This window comes from Myxocyprinus asiaticus, chromosome 1 (assembly GCF_019703515.2).
Source record: "Myxocyprinus asiaticus isolate MX2 ecotype Aquarium Trade chromosome 1, UBuf_Myxa_2, whole genome shotgun sequence".
NCBI lineage: Eukaryota > Metazoa > Chordata > Actinopteri > Cypriniformes > Catostomidae > Myxocyprinus > Myxocyprinus asiaticus.
The window spans coordinates 69105117-69124575 of NC_059344.1; the positions used below are offsets into that span (position 1 = coordinate 69105117).

The 19459-nt window shown below is 38.7% G+C and overlaps 1 protein-coding gene across 1 annotated transcript in view; it reads left to right on the forward strand.

The window, feature by feature from the left end:
- Positions 1–1435: 1435 nt before the first annotated feature.
- The window catches only part of LOC127440364 (uncharacterized), a 46980-nt gene continuing 28956 nt past the window's right edge, over positions 1436–19459 (forward strand). The window contains 2 exon segments of the mRNA XM_051696902.1: positions 1436–1509; positions 19230–19272. The gene's annotated coding sequence lies outside the window, so the exon portion shown is untranslated.

The window sequence follows — 19459 nt, forward strand, 5'->3', positions numbered from 1 at the left end:
GTTGGAGTTACTTTAGAAATGGACTGAAGGAGCAATATCCAACATTGGTTTGGACTAGGATTGAGGAAGTGGAACAGAAGGTTAGTCTTTTAAGCATGTTATGACAGACTGTGGACATTGTAAGATGTTCAAGGAATGGTTCAGTCAATAAATAAATTTCTCATTTACCCTCATGCCATCCCAGATGTGTATGACTTTCATCTTCTGAACACAAACTGAGATTAATTTCTAAACTCTGCAGGTCCATATAATGCAAGTGAATGGGTGCCAACATCTTAACTCCAAAATCCACATAAGGGCAACATAAAGGCCAATACTCCAGACGAATCCAGTGGTTAAATAATGTCTTCTGAGGCTATATAATAGGTGTGGGTGAGAAACGGATCAAAATTTAAGCCATTTTTTTTTTTTTTTACTATAAATTATCCTCACTGATCAATCTCCACTTCAGTTTCACTTTCCCATTCTTCTGATCTTGGTGATTCACAGTCTTAATGCATATCACCCCCTAATGGGCAGAGAGGAGAATTTGATATAAATGACTTAAATATTGATCTTTCTCTCACCCACACCTATCATATTGTGTCTGAACACATGGTTAACACATTTAACCATTGGAGTCATATGGATTACTTTTATGCTCACTTTATGTGGATTTTGGAACTTCAGAATTTTGGCACCCATTCACTTCCATTGTATGGACCTACAGAGCTGAAATTCTTTTAAAAATCTTAATTTGTGTTCATCAGTGGAACACTTCAGTGTTAACAATTAGAGATTAGGCTCATACATTGGTAGACATCGGTTTTTGGTCATTAAAACTTGCCAAGTTAACATGTTTAGGGAGAGATTTGGTAACTTTGCAATTTCAAAATTGTATAAGATGAAAATGGGCTAACTGGATTCTCATGTCTGTACAACAAATTCAATTACACCAATTTGTTCTATTCATGGCATGTAATAGATCTAAAACATCTCTGCAAAGCTAACATCTTAAAGGAGTTTGTTTTTCCACCAAATTAACATCATGTGGAGTTTTCCCATTCCTTGCCACAGTTACTTTTGAAACAATGTGTATTGTGAAATAGTTGTTCAATTAAACATGACTTGACTGGATGTGAATGAGGCAGTGCATCCAAGGTGAGGAATAGTATGAAACATAGCTTATCTTTTAACAAATTCCAGGTAATGCATCTTTGATTTCTGTAACTGTCTTGCTAATGTGTTCTTTAGCAAACTAGTGAATTCATTTTCAGCTTTGGTTTACCTTTACATTTTTTAGGTTGATAGTCATTAGTGAGTACTTTCACAGGCTATACAGAATCCCCTACAGTGGTTTTTTATTTTTTATTTTTATCAAGCAATTTGGAAGTGTTTGTCTGAAAAGTGTAGCATGTATGTTGATTTATTACTATGCTCTCATTCTAGGGAAGTGTGCAAAGAGGACACATTGACTCTGCTCTTTCTAGTGAAAGAGTTGCATGGTCTGCATGAACATTGCAACATAAGGTATGTTATTTGAATCACAACCACACAAGGCATGTTAAGACAAGAAATGATTAGCCCTACTGTACATTTACAAAACAATAGTCCTTAGATAAATCAAAACCTACTGTTCCTAAGATTATACTGAAATTACAAAGCATCTATTTAATTCATGGTACAGGAAAATTAATTTCACATGAAATGCACTGGATGAGAGGCATAATTAGTATTGATACGCTTCAAAAGTGCTTTAGCATCTACACACTGTTTGGGCATCCCGAATAATCTGTTTAAATTTATATACTCAGCATATATGTTCAGGTTGATGTGTATATATTCAGAATGTCTGCTGATATAAATACAGCAGAAATTAAACCTGAATTTTCGTAATATATTGTACAAATTCAGGTTTAATGATGGCTTTTTTAGCCACATGTCATGGGTGGACAAACAATGATCGGTCGCGTTATTATCCCAAGTGTTTGGACCAAGCTGCTGGAGGTTTTTCCTAGTCTTCGATCAATAACATCGTTATAAGAGCCGTTCTTTTTGAATCTACAGCGCAAAACACAGCATGTCCTGTGTAGTCCAATTTCTGAACAAGCCGAGCACCCTCAATTGCAGACCAGGGCATACTACTGCCCACGGGTCGATTTTATCATGAATGTTTTTTTAGATCTTTTATCTGGCTTTGGGACCAATCACGCATCCACAAGTGTTTAATATACTCAGGGTTGCCAGATAATGGATGCAACACCCCAATCAGAGATTTATACTTGCACAAATAAAAATATTTGGCCTTATGACATAACTTATGCAATCTGGCAACCATGCATGCGAGTGCGCGCACTCTCCTTTTTGGGGAAAAAAAAAACCTTAAAGTGCTCAATAGTGCAATATTATGCTCAAAGAAAAGTGTAATGCAGTCACTCTGTGTCCATTCGTGAGGCTGCGTGTGCTGTTTAGTGCCAAGTCTGCGAGCAAACCTTTTGCTGATGAACTTCAAATCAAATCAAATCAAATCAAATCACTTTACTGTCACACAGCCATATACACAAGTGCAATGGTGTGTGAAATTCTTGGGTGCAGTTCCGATCAACATAGCAGTCGTGACAGTGATGAGACATATACCAATTTACAACAACATCAGATTAACACAACACAATTTAAACATCTGTTATACACATAATTACACTCAACAATATACAAATAATAACATACACTGTACAGTATACAATATGCTGTTTTTGTTTTTTTTTTGTTTTTTACTATATAGATACTATATAGATACACATTATTCAATAAAAATTAAAATATATATAAAAAAGTATATATATATAGAATGTACAGTATTGTACTGTATTGACATTAAAGCTGTCGGTTGATAGTCAGTTGTTAAGAGAGACATAATATAATAACAGTAATATAATTTATGACAGTCCGGTGTGAGATATAAGAGTAAGGGTAATAAAGTGCAGTGCTGATGTATTTTGATCGTGGGAGATCAAGAGTTCAGAAGTCTGATTGCTTGGGGGAAGAAGCTATCATGGAGTCGGCTGGTGCGGGTCCTGATGCTGCGATACCGCCTACCTGATGGTAGCAGTGAGAACAGCCCATGGCTCGGGTGGCTGGAGTCTCTGATGATCCTCCGAGCTTTTTTCACACACCGCCTTGTATATATTTCCTGGAGGGAGGGAAGCTCACCTCCGATGATGTGTTTGGCAGTTCGCACCACCCTTTGCAGTGCTTTGCGGTTGTGGGCGGTGCTATTGCCGTACCAGGCGGAGATACAGCCAGTCAGGATGCTCTCCACAGTGCAGGTGTAGAACCGTGTGAGGATGTGGCGGTTCATTCCAAACTTCCTCAGCCGTCTCAGGAAGAAGAGGCACTGATGAGCCTTCTTCACAACGGCTTCAGTATGGATGGACCATGTGAGTTCCTCAGTGATGTGGACACCCAGGAACTTGAAGCTGCTGACTCTCTCCACTGGTGCTCCATTGATGGTGATTGGACTGTGTTCTCTATCTCTTCTCCTGAAGTCCACCACAAGCTCCTTTGTCTTACTGACGTTGAGGGAGAGGTTGTGCTCCTGACACCAGTGTGTCAGAGTGTGCACCTCCTCTCTGTAGGCTGTTTCATCATTGTCAGTGATCAGACCTACCACCGTCATGTCATCAGCAAACTTAATGATGGCATTGGAGTTATGTGTTGCCACACAGTCATGTGTGTACAGGGAATACAGTAGTGGGCTGAGAACACAGCCCTGCGGGGCTCCAGTATTGAGGGTCAGTGATGAGGAGATGTTGCTGCCTATTCTAACCACCTGGCGTCTGCTTGACAGGAAGTCCAGGATCCAGCTGCACAGCAAGCTGTTTAAGCCCAGAGCCCGGAGTTTCTCATCTAGCTTGGAGGGCACTATGGTGTTGAATGCTGAGCTGTAGTCTACAAACAACATTCTCACATAAGTGTTCTTTTTTTCCAGGTGGGAGAGAGCAGTGTGTATTGTAGATGCAATGGCATCATCAGTGGAACGGTTGTTGCGGTAAGCAAACTGCAGCGGGTCAAGATTGAGTGGTAATACAGAGCAGATGTAATCTCTGATTAGTCTCTCAAAACATTTGCTGATGATGGGGGTCAGAGCAACAGGACGCCAGTCATTTAAACAAGTTATTTTCGATTGTTTTGGAACAGGCACAATGGTGGATGTTTTTAAAGCATGTGGGGACTACAGACAAAGAGAGGGAAAGGTTGAAAATGTCCGTAAAAACACCAGCCAGCTGGTTCGCGCACGCTCTGATGACGCGGTCCGGAATGCCGTCTGGACCCGCGTCGGAAGGATCGGGTTACATCCGCTACAGAGACGGAGAGTGAACTAACCTCTGTAGCTTCGGCCGTGAGAGCTCTCTCCGCGAGGGCGGTGTTATTTCCCTCGAAACGAGCATAAAAAGTATTTAGCTCATCCGGTAGAGAGGCAGCGGTGTTCATGGCGGAGTTTTTATTCCCTTTAAAGTCCGTGATGATGTTAATTCCCTGCCACATGCTTCTAGAGTTGGTGGTGTTAAACTGTCCTTCAATCTTGCTCCTGTACTGGCGTTTTGCTGTTTTGATAGTTTTTCGGAGGGCATAACTGGCTTGTTTATGCTCCTCCGCGTTCCCGGAATTAAAAGCGGAGGTCCGCACATTAAGTGCCGCGCGAACATCGCTGTTGATCCACGGCTTCTGATTCGGATAGATTCGCACAGTTCTGGTCGGAATCACTTCCTCTACACACGTTCTGATGAAACACATTACGCTATCAGCGTAAAGCTCGATGTCGTCATCAGAGGCGGACCGGAACATCTCCCAGTCCGTGCGATCAAAACAGTCTTGTAGCGTAGAGTCTGATTGGTCTGACCAGCACTGGATCGTTCTGAGGGTGGGTGCTTCCTGTTTCAATTTCTGCCTGTAAGCGGGCAGAAGCAGAATGGAAGAGTGGTCTGATTTGCCAAATGGTGGGCGGGGGAGGGATTTGTAGCCATCCCGGAACGGAGAGTAGCAATGGTCCAAAACCCGGTCCCCTCGTGTGTTGAAACTAATGTGCTGGTGATATTTTGGTGCGACTGATTTTAAACTGGCTTTATTAAAGTCCCCGGTCACAATGAACGCGGCCTCAGGGTGCGCGGTTTCCTGCTCACTTATACTCCCATACAGTTCCTTGAGTGCCCGGTCTGTGTCGGCTTGTGGGGGGATGTACACAGCAGTGATAATGACCGCTGTGAATTCCCTCGGTAGCCAGAATGGTCGACACAGAAGCATAAGAAATTCCAGATCAGAAGAACAGAAAGACTTGATGGAATGTACGTTCCTCTGATCACACCAGGATTTGTTGATCATAAAACATACACCACCTCCTCTAGTTTTACCTGAGAGGTCTTTCGCTCTGTCCGCTCGGAGCATGGAGAACCCCGTGGGTTCAATGGCTGAGTCTGGAATCTCCGCAGACATCCAAGTTTCCGTAAGGCAGATAACGCAGCAGTCCCTCGTCTCTCGTTGGAAAGAGATCCGCGCTTTCAGCTCGCAGAGCTTGTTATCCAGAGACTGAACATTTGCCAGTAGAATAGTGGGTAGCGGGGGTCGATTTGCACGGCGTCTTACTCTGATGAGAACGCCGGCTCTGTTTCCCCTTTTCCTCCTGCGTTTCCGCGGCCGTGCTGCCCAGACAAAGGGCTCCGCTTGCGTGTTTGTAAACAGCGGGTCGGCATTGAGGAATGTGAAGTCCGGTTTACGGTGTGAGATCGCTGAACCAATGTCCAAAAGTGTTTGTCTGTCGTAGACAATAAAGCAGACAACATCCAAGACAAAAAACATAAGAATTGTAAACAAAACAAACAAACCATTGCTATGTTGTGTTGGAGCTCGCAACGCAGCAGCCATACTCGGCGCCATCTTGAGTCCATAACTTTAGTAAAATCCCAATAGATCTTCGCATCATTCACACACGAAGGGGACATGCGAGCAAAACCAAGTGAGAGAGGAACATCTTTGTTCTTTGTGTTATTTGTAAAATGCTGAAGTCCCTCACAACTGTATGTGAATGTTACTCTGGCAGTAATCATTTATCAGCCTGTTTTATTCAGTTGTGCGCTGAATGGGATGCCAGACAAACCATTGACGAGACTCGCATCATGACTCATGAGCGTGTAAATATTGTTGATAATGTTCTGAGAATAAAACTAATGTGTCCACTTTGCGGCAAACATTAAAATAAGCTTTTAGAATCTATAATTTCTGAATAATTATTAAACCAGACTCCTGATGTAGTGTTAAATTGAATACTAAATTACCACTGCATTGAAGTATGGTAAAATAAACAATAATTATACTCAGTCTTTATTCAGTTTTACTAACACTCGATAGAAATGTAGCAGCAAAACTTCAAGCAATCACAGAATGCTCCCGTCAGCATACACTTCAGAAAATTGTGCATCATTCATTGAGTGCATGAATGCACTACTACTACTGGGTTTAAAATATAAAACTATGCAGAACTTCTCTTTCATGTTCTACTTAATGGCTGATGTGACCCCTGTCATTGTTTACAAGAGAAACTTGCACAGACCAAGCACCGTTTACAAACCAAAACAATATAAAATAAAATAAATAATTTCCAAATAATAAAAAAAAACAATGTAAACAATGACGTGCTTCCTGCCTCCATGTGACCTTACCAACGAGCTTACGACATCCCTCTCATGAGCACACATCACAGAGATGTACGGAAGTGAGCATTTGTAGTTAAAAAGTATATAAGTATTGTTTTGCTTCTAAAAATAATTAATAATTTAGGTTCAGAAAAACTTTATTTGTCGACTGGAGTCGTGTGGATTATTTTGATGCACCTTAAATATGCATTTTAGACCATCATAAATGGAGGACATTCACTTGCATTGTTTAGAGGAGGAGGCCTGAAATGAAATCCTAAAAGCCTTAAATTCTGTTTTGATGAAGTAAGATACATCTTGGATGGCTTGAGGGTGAGTAAATTATCAGCAAATTTTCATTTATGGGTAAACTATTCCTTTAAGACTGAGGCCATGTCCACATGAATTGGTTTTTGTTTTTTTCAGTTTTCTAATGTCATTTTCTTCCAAAGTTATGGAGAGCGTTTTTGAAAATCTTCGCTTTCAGTGGAGGTTGATGACGTAATCGGACCTCGGTTCGGACCCAAAAAATATGATGTGAACAGAGCCTGGGAGGGGGGAGGAAACGAACTCTGGTTCGGTCCAAGCAATCGAACCAAGTGTGAAAGCACAGATGACAGGATCCTGACACAAAAGTAAAATACAAAGACAAGAGTGTCAAGATCCTTGACATATTCAGTGGCCAAGGGTCTGCAACCTTCAGAGTCTTGCAATTTTTTTTGAAAACGAGCATGGTTCAGTTGCTTGTACTAGCAACTAAACCAAACTTGAAAATCATACTTCAACATAATTACAAGGGCTAATTGGCCAAACAGCATTTCAAGAGTGCTGATGTAAAGTATTAAATGGCACTGGGACACTTCAGCTTTTTGCACAATCACAGTTGTGCTGTTGGTCTGAATATGAGCATCTGTGGCCTTGTGTCTACAGCCCAATCAGCCTTGCTGATATTTAAAACAGCAGCGCTCATACTCATGTGATATCGCTTAAAAATAAAAAAATAACATTAATAAAATGAACACAATTAATCATACCCCCCAGAATTTTCCACCATTGCAACAATTTAAGCTTTAAGAAAAATGTTTTGTTATACTGGTTGAAAGTCTCTTCATATCCTGATAGCAATCAATAATTTAAGTGGTCTAAATGTAAATATCTAGATATATCTTCTGTGGAAGGGACAGGATTAAAAAAATTATCGACCAATCATTGCATTCGGTCCGAATGTAAGGATAGGATGTCCTTCCTGTCTGTCAGTCTATATTTGCATACCGCCATGCAACTTGTTCGCGCAGACAATCGCACGTCATCAGCACGGGTACCTTGATGCTGCGCAGAGCAAGCACGAGAATGGAAGGCAAATCGCAGCTACCTTATGTTCCTCCTGAACCACCAGTAAAAGGAAACAAGAAAAGAAAGACCATGTTAGTAACTTCTACAAGGAAAAAAGTCTGGATCAAGAGTGTGCTAAAAGCAGAATTAAATCTGTGTGTGTATTCATGTGTGATAGAGGATGCGTGGCTTTGGAGACACCTCTGAAGCGAGGGCGGGCTCTATGCTTTCAAAGCTAGCTTGCTAACTGCTAGCCTCTCTGGATTACACACCCTAGCTTTAAGTACCACCCTTGAGTCAGCATCAGCTGCTACAACAGGCAACGTGCCTCGGAGGCTATGTTCAGACTGCAGGCAAATCAGATTTTTTCTCAAATCAGATCTTTTCTGGCAGACTGTCCGCACTATTAATTGAAGTGGTCAAATCAGATTTGCGCGTTAAGACATAACCAACCTATCTGCATGGGTTGCTGTGGTAACGATGTAGGTGTACCCACGTGACGATGCTTTCAAAACAGATGCGGGAAAAATGGAGGTGCATCATCTCGTTCTCCAAATAAGCACTCTGTCCAGTCGTGCTGCAGAACTCCTCTGTAGCACAAGAAAAACTCAGAGACTGGTAAATATTGTGATGTTCCGTGCTGCAGTCACGGCCGGCTTATGAATATATCCGGCATTTCCGTCACGTGTTTTTTTTTTTTTTTTTTTTTTTTTACGTCATCGTTGTGTGTCACATTAAGAGTGACGCAAAAGACCATTTGAAATCTGATTTGAGCAGCCAGAGTGTCCGGACTGAGACGCATCTGAAAAAATCAGATTTAAATCGCATTTGAAATCACCTCTCGATGTGGTTTGAATCAGATTCGGAAAAATCAGATTACATGTGTTTTTTTGCTGTCCAGACTATCAAAACTCTAATATAAAGTCTAATATAAAATTCTCACCAAGTTCGTCCATGATTTTAGTTAATTTTTAAAAAATTGTAATCGCAGTTTGAAACAATTTGTATATAAGGTGAGATGCATAGGGACTTTAATTCAGATGGTATATTTCTTAAGTTTTGATGATAGATTTAACTTGCATTGGTATGGCCAAAATTTTTCAACATTCACACTCAGTAATTTTCACTCGCATTTGCTCGCACCCTAGAGACCTGTTTTTTTTAATGTTGCGTTTTTTGTTTTTTTCAGCAAATGTGCTCAACCTTCCTGATAGTATCAAATATGACATAAAAAAAAAAAAACACCTTGAGTGACCGTGCAATTGGCCAGATACTCCCACGATATTCTGTATCTGGAATGATGCGCAATTCCTGACACAGAGGTACTGACAGCTTCTGCGTACCATGCACTGTTAAAAAAAAAAAAAAAAAAAATGTAAAATTTACAGTAAAATACTGGCAGCAGGATTGCCAGCCAGTTACTGTAATTTTTACAGTGACCTTACTGTGATTTAATTAGTTATTTACTGTAATTACAGAATACAGGAAAATACTGTATTTTAAAAATAATACAGTAATTTACCGGATGCATTTACCAGTTTAATGCTGTAATTTTTACAGTATATTACTTGATTGTGTGAATTTGCTATTTTTGGAGGAAATACATAAAAAACTGTATGTCCAGTATATTTTGCTGAATGTCAATTATTGGCAGCTGAATTTTTAATTTAAACTACTTATTAATTGCATTTTTTTTTTTTTTTGCCATAGTTTGCCATCTATGTTGTATAATAACTTAATTCAGTTATTATTTCACAAAACATATTAAAAAATAATTTGCAATGTATTGATAAATCTTGAAAAACTGGTCAAAATTTAAAATATAACTTTCACATTCACATACATTAATGGACACTATGTGAGAACATGGTCCTAAAAACAATGCAAAGTTAATTTTGTACATGAAATATTTTTTTATTCACTTCACAACTTCCTATATTTGCCAACATGGCCCTTCAAACAATAGAGTTGATCAACATGCTCATCATAAAACAGTTTCAAATGTCACAAAGACACAATATTTCAACACTTCATGAACAGGCCAACATGGCCAAACAACAAGGCCCCAAGTGAGCTAAATTAACTAAACTGCTAAACTTCTGAACAAGAAGATGGAAAATGCTTCAGGTCCAGATCCTGATCAATCAGAGGGTCCAAGGAGTGGCTAGAAATATTGAAAAGAACAAAGAGGACAATTTAAATAAAAAGGGACGATAGAAACAGTTAGAGATGGATAGATGGATGATAGATATAGTTAGAGATGGATAGAGGGATTATAGAGGGATGATATAGTTAGAGATGGATAGAGGGATGATAGATATAGTTAGAGATGGATAGAGGGATTATAGAGGGATGATATAGTTAGAGATGGATAGAGGGATTATAGAGGGATGATATAGTTAGAGATGGATAGAGGGATGATAGATATAGTTAGAGATGGATAGAGGGATTATAGAGGGATGATAGATATAGTTAGAGATGGATAGAGGGATGATAGAGGGATGATAGATATAGTTAGAGATGGATAGAGGGATTATAGAGGGATGATATAGTTAGAGATGGATAGAGGGATGATAGATATAGTTAGAGATGGATAGAGGGATTATAGAGGGATGATATAGTTAGAGATGGATAGAGGGATGATAGAGGGATGATATAGTTAGAGATGGATAGAGGGATGATAGATATAGTTAGAGATGGATAGAGGGATTATAGAGGGATGATATAGTTAGAGATGGATAGAGGGATGATAAATATAGTTAGAGATGGATAGAGGGATTATAGAGGGATGATAGATATAGTTAGAGATGGATAGAGGGATGATAGAGGGATGATAGATATAGTTAGAGATGGATAGAGGGATTATAGAGGGATGATATAGTTAGAGATGGATAGAGGGATGATAGATATAGTTAGAGATGGATAGAGGGATTATAGAGGGATGATATAGTTAGAGATGGATAGAGGGATGATAAATATAGTTAGAGATGGATAGAGGGATTATAGAGGGATGATATAGTTAGAGATGGATAGAGGGATGATAGAGGGATGATATAGTTAGAGATGTATAGAGGGATTATAGAGGGATGATATAGTTAGAGATGGATAGAGGGATGATAGATATAGTTAGAGATGGATAGAGGGATTATAGAGGGATGATATAGTTAGAGATGGATAGAGGGATGATAGATATAGTTACAGATGGATAGAGGGATTATAGAGGGATGATATAGTTAGAGATGGATAGAGGGATGATAGATATAGTTAGAGATGGATAGAGGGATTATAGAGGGATGATATAGTTAGAGATGGATAGAGGGATTATAGAGGGATGATAGATATAGTTAGAGATGGATAGAGGGATGATAGATATAGTTAGAGATGGATAGAGGGATGATAGAGGGATGATATAGTTAGAGATGGATAGAGGGATGATAGAGGGATGATATAGTTAGAGATGGACAGAGGGATGATAGATATAGTTAGAGATGGATAGAGGGATGATAGAGGGATGATATAGTTAGAGATGGATAGAGGGATGATAGAGGGATGATATAGTTAGAGATGGACAGAGGGATGATAGATATAGTTAGAGATGGATAGAGGGATTATAGAGGGATGATATAGTTAGAGATGGATAGAGGGATGATAGATATAGAGATGATAGAGGGATTATAGAGGGATGATAGATATAGTTAGAGATGGATAGAGGGATGATAGAGGGATGATAGATATAGTTAGAGATTGATAGAGGGATTATAGAGGGATGATATAGTTAGAGATGGATAGAGGGATGATAAATATAGTTAGAGATGGATAGAGGGATGATAGATATAGTTAGAGATGGATAGAGGGATGATAGATATAGAGATGATAGAGGGATTATAGAGGGATGATAGATATAGTTAGAGATGGATAGAGGGATGATAGAGGGATGATAGATATAGTTAGAGATTGATAGAGGGATTATAGAGGGATGATATAGTTAGAGATGGATAGAGGGATGATAAATATAGTTAGAGATGGATAGAGGGATGATAGATATAGTTAGAGATGGATAGAGGGATTATAGAGGGATGATATAGTTAGCGATGGATAGAGGGATGATAGAGGGATGATATAGTTAGAGAAGGATAGAGAGATGATATAGTTAGAGATGGATAGAGGGATGATAGATATAGTTAGAGATGGATAGAGGGATGATAGAGGGATGATATAGTTAGAGAAGGATAGAGAGATGATATAGTTAGAGATGGATAGAGGGATGATAGATATAGTTAGAGATGGATAGAGGGATTATAGAGGGATGATATAGTTAGAGATGGATAGAGGGATGATAGATATAGTTAGAGATGGATAGAGGGATGATAGAGGGATGATATAGTTAGAGATGGATAGAGGGATGATAGAGGGATGATATAGTTAGAGATGGACAGAGGGATGATAGATATAGTTAGAGATGGATAGAGGGATGATAGAGGGATGATATAGTTAGAGATGGATAGAGGGATGATAGATATAGTTAGAGATGGATAGAGGGATTATAGAGGGATGATATAGTTAGAGATGATAGAGGGATGATAGATATAGTTAGAGATGGATAGAGGGATGATAGAGGGATGATATAGTTAGAGATGGATAGAGGGATGATAGATATAGTTAGAGATGGATAGAGGGATGATAGAGGGATGATATAGTTAGAGATAGATAGAGGGATGATAGATATAGTTAGAGATGGATAGAGGGATTATAGAGGGATGATATAGTTAGAGATGATAGAGGGATGATAGATATAGTTAGAGATGGATAGAGGGATGATAGATATAGTTAGAGATGGATAGAGGGATTATAGAGGGATGATATAGTTAGAGATGGACAGAGGGATGATATAGTTAGAGATGGATAGAGGGATGATAGAGGGATGATATAGTTAGAGATGGATAGAGGGATTATAGAGGGATGATATAGTTAGAGATGGATAGAGGGATGATAGAGGGATGATATAGTTAGAGATGGATAGAGGGATTATAGAGGGATGATATAGTTAGAGATGGACAGAGGGATGATATAGTTAGAGATGGATAGAGGGATTATAGAGGGATGATATAGTTAGAGATGGATAGAGGGATGATAGATATAGTTAGAGATGGATAGAGGGATGATAGATATAGTTAGAGATGGATAGAGGGATTATAGAGGGATGATATAGTTAGAGATGGATAGAGGGATGATAGATATAGAGATGATAGAGGGATTATAGAGGGATGATAGATATAGTTAGAGATGGATAGAGGGATGATAGAGGGATGATAGATATAGTTAGAGATTGATAGAGGGATTATAGAGGGATGATATAGTTAGAGATGGATAGAGGGATGATAAATATAGTTAGAGATGGATAGAGGGATGATAGATATAGTTAGAGATGGATAGAGGGATTATAGAGGGATGATATAGTTAGCGATGGATAGAGGGATGATAGAGGGATGATATAGTTAGAGAAGGATAGAGAGATGATATAGTTAGAGATGGATAGAGGGATGATAGATATAGTTAGAGATGGATAGAGGGATGATATAGTTAGAGAAGGATAGAGAGATGATATAGTTAGAGATGGATAGAGGGATGATAGATATAGTTAGAGATGGATAGAGGGATTATAGAGGGATGATATAGTTAGAGATGGATAGAGGGATGATAGATATAGTTAGAGATGGATAGAGGGATGATAGAGGGATGATATAGTTAGAGATGGATAGAGGGATGATAGAGGGATGATATAGTTAGAGATGGATAGAGGGATGATAGATATAGTTAGAGATGGATAGAGGGATGATAGAGGGATGATATAGTTAGAGATGGATAGAGGGATGATAGATATAGTTAGAGATGGATAGAGGGATTATAGAGGGATGATATAGTTAGAGATGATAGAGGGATGATAGATATAGTTAGAGATGGATAGAGGGATGATAGAGGGATGATATAGAGATGGATAGAGGGATGATAGATATAGTTAGAGATGGATAGAGGGATGATAGAGGGATGATATAGTTAGAGATAGATAGAGGGATGATAGATATAGTTAGAGATGGATAGAGGGATTATAGAGGGATGATATAGTTAGAGATGATAGAGGGATGATAGATATAGTTAGAGATGGATAGAGGGATGATAGATATAGTTAGAGATGGATAGAGGGATTATAGAGGGATGATATAGTTAGAGATGGACAGAGGGATGATATAGTTAGAGATGGATAGAGGGATGATAGAGGGATGATATAGTTAGAGATGGATAGAGGGATTATAGAGGGATGATATAGTTAGAGATGGATAGAGGGATGATAGAGGGATGATATAGTTAGAGATGGATAGAGGGATTATAGAGGGATGATATAGTTAGAGATGGACAGAGGGATGATATAGTTAGAGATGGATAGAGGGATTATAGAGGGATGATATAGTTAGAGATGGATAGAGGGATGATAGATATAGTTAGAGATGGATAGAGGGATGATAGATATAGTTAGAGATGGATAGAGGGATTATAGAGGGATGATATAGTTAGAGATGGATAGAGGGATTATAGAGGGATGATATAGTTAGAGATGGATAGAGGGATGATAGATATAGTTAGAGATGGATAGAGGGATGATAGAGGGATGATATAGTTAGAGATGGACAGAGGGATGATATAGTTAGAGATGGATAGAGGGATGATAGATATAATTAGAGATGGATAGAGGGATTATAGAGGGATGATATAGTTAGAGATGGACAGAGGGATGATATAGTTAGAGATGGATAGAGGGATGATATAGTTAGAGATGGATAGAGGGATGATAGATATAGTTAGAGATGGATAGAGGGATTATAGAGGGATGATATAGTTAGAGATGGACAGAGGGATGATATAGTTAGAGATGGATAGAGGGATTATAGAGGGATGATATAGTTAGAGATGGATAGAGGGATTATAGAGGGATGATATAGTTAGAGATGGATAGAGGGATGATAGATATATTTAGAGATGGATAGAGGGATGATAGATATAGTTAGAGATGCATAGAGGGATTATAGAGGGATGATATAGTTAGAGATGGATAGAGGGATTATATAGTTAGAGATGGATAGAGGGATTATAGAGGGATGATATAGTTAGAGATCGATAGAGGGATTATAGAGGGATGATATAGTTAGAGATGGACAGAGGGATGATATAGTTAGAGATGGATAGAGGGATGATAGATATAGTTAGAGATGGATAGAGGGATGATAGATATAGTTAGAGATGGATAGAGGGATGATAGAGGGATGATATAGTTAGAGATGGACAGAGGGATGATAGATGTAGTTAGAGATGGATAGAGGGATTATAGAGGGATGATATAGTTAGAGATGGACAGAGGGATGATATAGTTAGAGATGGATAGAGGGATTATAGAGGGATGATATAGTTAGAGATGGATAGAGGGATGATAGATATAGTTAGAGATGGATAGAGGGATGATAGATATAGTTAGAGATGGATAGAGGGATTATAGAGGGATGATATAGTTAGAGATGGATAGAGGGATGATAGATATAGTTAGAGATGGATAGAGGGATTATAGAGGGATGATATAGTTAGAGATGGATAGAGGGATGATAGATATAGTTAGAGATGGATAGAGGGATGATAGAGGGATGATATAGTTAGAGATGGACAGAGGGATGATATAGTTAGAGATGGATAGAGGGATGATATAGTTAGAGATGGATAGAGGGATTATAGAGGGATGATATAGTTAGATATGGATAGAGGGATTATAGAGGGATGATATAGTTAGAGATGGATAGAGGGATTATAGAGGGATGATATAGTTAGAGATGGATAGAGGGATGATAGATATAGTTAGAGATGATAGAGGGATTATAGAGGGATGATATAGTTAGAGATGGATAGACAGATGTTTTTTTTTTTTTTTTTAATATGTCTTGAGTAATGATAGTTTGTGGGACAGTGTGTATGTGTGTGTGGGTGTATGTGGGACAGTGTGTGTATAACAGGGATGTATTTGTTTTTTTGTTTTCAGTAGTGTTGTGTAGTTCTGTAGCTGGTCGCTTTTAAATATGTTATAATAAAAGTATAGGGAGAGAGATCTTGGTGTGTGTGTGTGTGTGTGTGTCTGCTTTTTCTTACCATTTCAGAAATTCCACTGGTAGTCCATCAGTTTGCAGACTAGAGTGGAGACGTGTGGGTTCACTGCAACCTGTTTCTTCTGTACAAGTCGCCCCGTGGTTTTAGATGTCATTTTTCCTTTTGACTTCTTTGTCCCTCTCTCAGGGTTAATGCCTACAAAGCGCCTGAAAGTGTCAGGAAACACACCACATTTTAATGCAGGTTTTAGCTTTTGAGGCATATAATCTAGTTTTTGGATTGGAAGTTTTCCTACCACCATATAATATTAGTGGACTCAACAGATACAAAACATATAACATATCTACATATATAAATGTCAGGTTGAGGTTGTTAGAATTCACCCTTTACCTTTGAATAAACTCCAATGTACATGCCACCTCGTCTTGGTACTCAAGGCTGAATATGTTGTACACTGCAAATAGTGTGGCAATTAGAGGTCTTCACGGGTCCAAAAATTTGTGCCCGAACCCAAAGAGACCTGGAAATGTACTACCCGAACCAGAACCTTCTATTATTTTAAAGCTTGGACCCGTAACCCATGCAGAACTGAGAAATGCCAGACCCGAACTGGACCAGTCTATTATTTGAAAGCTGGGACCGGGACCCGGACCCGGCCGAGACACAGACTCGATCGACACCGATTTCACAGCTGATTGCTATTAACAAGTTAATTTAAAAGTTGTGAAAACAGAACTTTGTGTCTTACCTAATGTAACATTAGTAGTCTTCTCCCCTGTGCCTGGCTGTGACGCATATAATCCATCCTCCTTGCCAAGAAAGCTGGTCAAATACATCCAGGTTTTCTGTGATTCCTCTCTTGCTGATTGAAACAGCATAGCTAATCCACTCATTATTTCAGCTTCAAAAGTCCACTTGCTGTCACGGTGACTGATGACAAACGTGACTTGTTTAGAATCAGCTTTGCAGTTTTTTTTGTATCTCGCATAAGATCACTTTGATTGTTTACCCTTTTGAACTATAATAACTTGCCACGGCTGCTAACTTTAGCATTGCTATTTTGCTATTGTGTGCCTTAACTCTGCTCTGCCTCTGACATCACTCAGCTCTCCGTTTTTCATCTTATTTCCCGCTCGCACTTTCTCATCCTAATTTTACAATGTTGCAACTTAGTTACAACACACACACACAGCACCATCATCATCAGCACAGTCTGATCACGGCCGGGTGTTCTCGGATTGACTCTGGTATTACACAATGTTAAACAGACCCGGGACCCGCAGCAATAGATTGGGACCCGGACCCGGCTGACCGTATAAAACGTGGATCCGAACCCGTAAGGGTCTCGGGTCTTCGGGTTAGGGTGGACCCGTGAAGACCTCTAGTGGCAAGGCCAGACAGGAAGGTGGGCTGAGTGCCCTCACACACAACCTAAAAAGGTAAATAAAGCAGAAAACTTACAGTGAGATCTTGCTGGTGTCAGATAAAGGTCCACTTATCCACTGTTGCCTGGATAAGTGACCTAAACCTAATAACAGCAGCCCTTGCTGTGCTATATTTATGATTTTTCCATATAAGAACAAGCTGTTAATAACTTTGGGAGTCATAATATCACTATGAACCCACTTTATCACATGCAATGCCTACTGAACTTGTATTGCCCAATAAAAAATCTGCCAGAGATATTATTTTTCACTTGGAAAGACAAACTGTTAATTCCAGCTCTGGTAATAAATCTTTTAGGTTTTAATATTTTAATTTGATCTCCTGCTGGCAAATGATAGAAGAATTCCTGTAAATTGCCAGAGCAATTTAAATTAGTTACCAGGAAAGTCTAAGTGAATTACTTTTTATTCATGGAAAGAGGGTGAGGGGGAACCTGAAGTGTGAAACTGGACAATCTATCTCTGTTTCAGACCTACTCTGGCTTGTTCTGCGTCACTGTCAATCCATACAAGTGGCTCCCAGTGTACTCTGATCATGTTCTCACCGCTTACTAACAACTTGTGTATCAAAATCTTAATGGCATGGAACAGAAAAACAAGTATATACAAAGCTGGTGAATGCTTCTCTCCACTACTTCTCAGACATCAGTATGACAAACTGCAACTCAACCAAATGTACTATATTAGCTCAAAAAGCTTAGAGACTAGATACTATATTTCTAATTCAAACAGATGTTCAACTTTGTTGAACACACAAGAATTTTAAATGGCAACATAACTTTCAGTATATTGTCCAGCATCATGTGGTTATTACAAACTGTAATGTTCTAGGTGAGAAAATTGTCAAGTCTTTTTAAGAAAAAACAATTAGTATTCTATTCACCTGGACAGAGGAAGCTAATTTGTCTTGTGGTCCCCCGAAACTGAATACCACTGACATTTAAATACTCTGCATCTGATCCAAGAATTTTGCATATGTGCCAGGTTCCATTCTCAAAACGACACAACATTGACATACAACCTCAGTGACATCAAATTAAAACTTCTCTAACTGGAAAACTTTTCCGCATTAAGAGAAAATTATTTAAAAGACAATTACAACTGACTTAAAGCATGGATTGTGATGAATTCTTATGCCACTTATATATATTTTCCAAAAGTCTGATTTATTTATGTCTATCAGCAGTAGGCTATTTATTTTAAATGAAAACATCTCAACATTATGAAATTATGTATGAAAAAGGTGTGTATAGTTGAGGTAAATCGTATTAAAATTTATATTCCTGTCATGATTAAGTAAATCACAAAGTCAATGAATGAGAGCATCTCGCTATTTTCCACGGGGACAGAGAAACATCACACCAAAAAATATTACATGACCAAATCCAGCGGGCCAGTTCTGCTGAGTGTTGAGTAATGAAACTATATAAAAGGCAGCTCCTGACCCCTGAGACTCACAGTGACCCTGCAGAAAGGTGGGGGAGTTACGACATTCATTTGCAGCTCTGAGTAACATTTCTTTGGAACATTTTAAAAATTTCATTTTAATTTAAGAATTATTGTCTGAACTGAAATTATAAATATTTTCAAACTAACTTATGTTGGGAAACTATAATGCAACTCTGAATGGTTCACTCTTTTTCAGAAACTTCTCAGCTGCTACTTTTCCTCTCTGTGCAACAAATAAGGTAAAATGCTAAAATAAACAAGTTACATTTCTCAAAACCTTTTTCAATGTTTTACCATTTTGCTGATGTTGACAGTATAGTGAGATTTTAGTGGAAGTTTGACCAGTTAACATTATAAATAATTCAACAAATTAAATTTGATGCAGCAATGATACAGCAGACATTAAAATAAAAGAAAAGTGAGGTG